Consider the following 5012-nt stretch of genomic DNA (forward strand, 5'->3'; position numbering starts at 1 on the left):
ACATGTGTGTGCAATGCACGTCTCTTGTGTGTGAGATAGGCGAGCGGGCTGTAGTGCTGCGCCCCGTGTCACATTGGGCCAGTTCTGTACTGAGCCTTGTAGAGAGCGGATCCCGGTAATAAGTGTAGAATAGAGAAAAAAGTAATATTTTCAGATTTCAGCGAAAAAGTGAAGATTATTCTATTATTTTGAATGCGCGATTTTTCCGTCTGTCTAAAATGCCACAATAAGAATAAGATACCTCCTAAACTTATACACTTCTATTTCCATAGCGACCGCCACACAGTTTTCTATTCTTCCAAAGAGAACGTCTTTTCAATATATTTAATTCCTTCTAATTGTACCGGTAACGCACCTCACAGAGATATTTTTTATTCCTCAGAAGTGGTCATATTTTGATTTTATTTAATTCCTTCTAATAAGTTCACAAAATATGTGTAATAAGTTGTTTTAATTCCATCATGCGGAATGTAAATTCTGAAATTTTAATTCTCACCAATCCAACTCTGCCTCTATAGAGTTAAAATTATTTAAATTCACACATTTGCATAGATTTCCTTGTTGCATTTTTTAAGATGCTTACAGAAATTATGAGGATATAAATAAATATAAATTTGAATATTTTTCGAATTTATAAGTCATAAAAAGATTTAATAATGAAAAATACACGCAGAAAAAAGAAATGTAATATTTACTTATCAAGAATTGTAAAGGGTTTCTTGTAACCGTAACAGTATAAACTGTTCTTAATAAGAGGGTGAAAATGTCAAAATCACTTAGCATTTCGTGAATGTCACTATGAAATTAAGGTTAATTCAACGGTCATCTTCCAGTAAAATAAACCTCCATTCCCTCGTATTACTAGGCAGTCTGAAAAGTCCCTGAAAAATGAAACACGGAGACGTGTTTTTGGCCAAAGTCGGTTTTATTTTTCAACATACTCTCCTTTTAGGTCGATACAGCGAGTCCAACGATTTTCTAACTTTTTGATACCGTCCGAAAAGTACTCAATCGGAAGGTCTCCAAAATACGCCTCAGTTTCAGCTATGAGCTCCTCATGTGAGTAAAAACGCTTACCGGTGAGCCATCTCTTCAGTTTGGGGAACAAGTAATAGTCGCTGAGGGTCAGGTCTGGTGAATACGGTGGCTGAGGAACCAATTCGAAGCCGATTTTGCTTGTGCAACTAAGCATGAATGAACAGGCGCATTGTCGTGATGATAAAGCGGTTTTTTCATCTTCAAATGCGGTCGTTTTTCGGCAATTTCAATTTTCAATCGGTCCAATAATGATGAATAGTATGCTCCAGTTATGGTTTTACCTTTTTCAAGATAGTCCACGAATATTATGCCATGTGCATTCCAAAATACGGAGGCCATAACCTTTCCGACCCATTGTTGCGTTTTTGGACGCTTCGGAGCACTTTGGCCCGGTGTAATCCACTGTTTTGCCTGTTGCGTTGACTCAGAAGTGTAGTAGTGGATCCAGGTTTTTTCCTTGGTTATGAATCGGCGCAAAAACTCGGTCGGCTTACGCGAAAATAAAGCCACATTCTGCTGGGAAGTTGTCACACGAATTCGTTTTTGGTCCACTGTGAGCAAACGCGGCACCCATCGCGCGCAGAGCTTCTTCATGCCCAAAACTGAATGCACGATATTGCCCACACGTTTGAATGATATGCCTACAGCATTATCTACCTCTCTCAATTTCACTTTGGGATCATTCAACATCATATCATGGGTTTTTTCGACATTTTCTGGTGTGGTGACCTCTTTTGGGCGCCCAGATCGTTCAGCATCAACTGTGCTCGTACGGCCACAACGAAACTCGGTAAACCACTTATGAATCGTTCCAATCGACGGTGCAGAGTCCGGGTAATACTTATCCAGCTTGGCCTTGGTCTCGGTTATCGTTTTCTTGCGAAGATAGTAGTGTTTGATCAAAACTCGAATCTCAGATTTTTTCATATTAAAAAAAAACTCGGAGGTTAGTCGCTTTTCAGTGCTGTAACTTGTAAATGCGTAAACATAAATGGCTAAAGTTTTGACAGGCGTCATTTGAAGGATCAAGCTCGACGAAAATGGTTCACATTAGTGAATACTAATGTCATCTCTTAGAATTTTCAGGTACTTATCAGACTGCCTAGTACATACTGCACGACATATAAAAGCCACTGAACCGAGATTAAAATAGTTGCGCAGTGGACATTACCGAAAGATCGGTACATGCTACCGATCGGTTTACTTAACTCGCCCCTAATGTCGCGAAGTTACCCATCCGCGCGGAGCACCGGGTGAATTCACGACGCAATCGGCAATGAATGGATTGCATCACCTAAAAAATATTCCTTTTGAGATTTCTGCGACAGGCTTCACATTACTCCATATTCCCCTTTGCAAGGAAGGGTTTTATAAAAATAATAGAATTTTGCATGGCACAAATTATTCACAGATCGCGTACACTTAAGAGTTTATTAGAGCTAGACGTGTTTTTGTTCCGTGACTGTTTCAGCTAACATATAGATATGAGATGAATGCTAGAACTTTTGTTGTGTGCCGCGATGGCATGGTCGCGCATTCAGAAGTCGTTCCCGAGGTCACCACCCTCAGTTACAAATGAATTTCAAAATTATTTTACAGATCGCAACTCGTATAATAGTGTAGTGGTTATAAGACTATATACTTGCGTGCTTAGGTTCATGCGTTCGACCCCCCCCCCCTTCTAATTGCGTGCGAAATTTTATTGTATTATAAACATTATAACTTACAAATAACAATTAATTATAAGTATATCCGAAAATATTTATAAGAAATAACCGTGTGCTTATTTATTAACTATTTTTTAGCAATACTTTTTCACAATTTGTAGTGATGTCTTAGCTGTAGTCTACGTCGATAATATAATTCAGATCTCTTTATATTATTCGTTAAAGTGACATGATAATTCGTAATTGCAGCATCCAGGAACTGTACAGAATAGCAACTGGATCGGTAAAATCTACTGATCCGCAAGTCAGTACCACTTGATAATTGGTACTAGTAACCGTAAATGATAGTCATACACTTCAGTAGCTCTCCCTTTTATAGCCATTCCGAGAATTGAAACTGCACCGTAGGTAGGTATAAGAGGAACTGCGCGGGGGCCGTGGGGTCTGCGGCTGTCACTCAGGCGAGCAGCCAAGCATGAACAAACAAAAGCGGAGCGGGCTACAATGAATAAGTTCACACTCAAGGTCAGCCCCAAAATCGGCGCTACAAAAGAGTTTCACTGTACTTATTTCCCTATAAATGTAACGTTTACTGAACTGTCATGTTGTCCATATACGTACCAGAAATAGCGGAAGATTTAACTTGTTTTTCAGTAAAATATAAGGTTCTTTTTTCTTCGTGTAGGTTAAATAAATTCTTTCGTTAAATTTTACTAAGTCGATTGAGAGAAATAGGTTTTGCACTTTTTCTGTTCCCGTTGGAACCTACCTGTAATCTAAAAGGTTATGGGCACACATAGAGTAAGGGTTCCACTACTTTTCAACTTGCACCGCTTCTTCAACGAAGAACGAGCAACGGGTGGATAATTGCGTCGATTTCTAGAGATAGAGAGCAGGAAGCTATGGAACAGTACCGTAAGTAAAAAGTGAAAAATTAAAGGTGCGCGATAGTTAGAAAACGCGAAAAACAAAAAAATTAAAAAAATGAGTTCAAATTTCGGGAAGGATAAAGAAAGCTCTTTTTCGAGAAACGCTGGCATGCATACAAAATGGCCGCCGGTCGACCCGCGCTGTCTAAAGAAAGCGCGGGAGAACGAAAGGAACATAATCGCACGCTTAAACTAATAAAGTGACTAAAATGACCCTCATCGGATAGAGTGACACAACGGTACATTTGTGTGAAACAAAGAAAGAGAGTAAGAGAGAGAGTGAGAGAACATCTACTCTCTAACTTTTTCATGTAGGCCGGTCAGTTTGGGTGTTAATATCTCAAAGAAAAAAAATAGTATAAAAAAACTGTATATTTTATGCCATTGTGTCAATTACATAAATCATAGGTCAACTTTGAGAAGCTTCTGTATCGTCAAATTTGCCCAGAAAATTTCGATTTTTTAAAAATTTATTCTTCAAAGCCTTAACAACTTCTATCTTTTTCAAAAATTAAATATTCTCATAAGCGTGGCTATAAAGTAGTTTCCAAGAAAAAAAATTATCTTCAATACTATTACACCTACCACAACGAGCCAAAGCTATTAATTTTTGCAAAAGGATAAGAATTAACACCATATGAAAACGTTCGATTAATAATGGCAAAGTGAGGATACTTGCTTGATTGAAGTGTAGCGGTACACTCAAAGATGCGGGCGAGCTTTGAAGAACAGTAGCACGCAGCTTCTGGTTCTTCAGTTCAGGGCTGTATAGCGCGCACATAATACATCTGTACCCTGCCCTATCAGCGATAATATGTATCACTTTGCATTGTTCTTAACAATTATATTTTTGTGGAGGGGATTTTTTTTCTTTTAAACTTAGTAAAAGATTAATCATTAACCTTTTTTAACTCGAACATTGTTCGCTATACACTCGTACTAAGTACTAATTTTAGACAAAATTACACTCAATGTCAACCTGAAACGTTGTAAAATGGTCTAAAACACCAAAAACGCAAACCTTACGCGAAAGCTAGAAAAATTTGGTTTTTACAAAATTTTGAAAGTTCATGATCAAATTTCTAAGTTTCGTCGTTAAAAACGGTGAATGTTCATAAAAAATTACATTTTCTGTCATTGTAAAAAATTGTAAAGTAGTCTATAATAGGAAAAAGCGAAATACTACACGAAGAAAAATTTCAGTCGATTTAATTTATTAACTTAAAAATGATTTTGTTGATATCCCTGTTAAGAGTTTGTATATTTTACATGTACGTAATATCGTTTAATAATAAATATTTAATTAGAAAAAGAGAGTTTAAATTTTGGTGTTTTAACTTTTTCAAGCTGTCGGTTCTGAGGATGGCTTTTTCATCGA

Source organism: Belonocnema kinseyi, chromosome 7, assembly GCF_010883055.1.
Source record: "Belonocnema kinseyi isolate 2016_QV_RU_SX_M_011 chromosome 7, B_treatae_v1, whole genome shotgun sequence".
In the NCBI taxonomy this organism is placed as follows: domain Eukaryota; kingdom Metazoa; phylum Arthropoda; class Insecta; order Hymenoptera; family Cynipidae; genus Belonocnema; species Belonocnema kinseyi.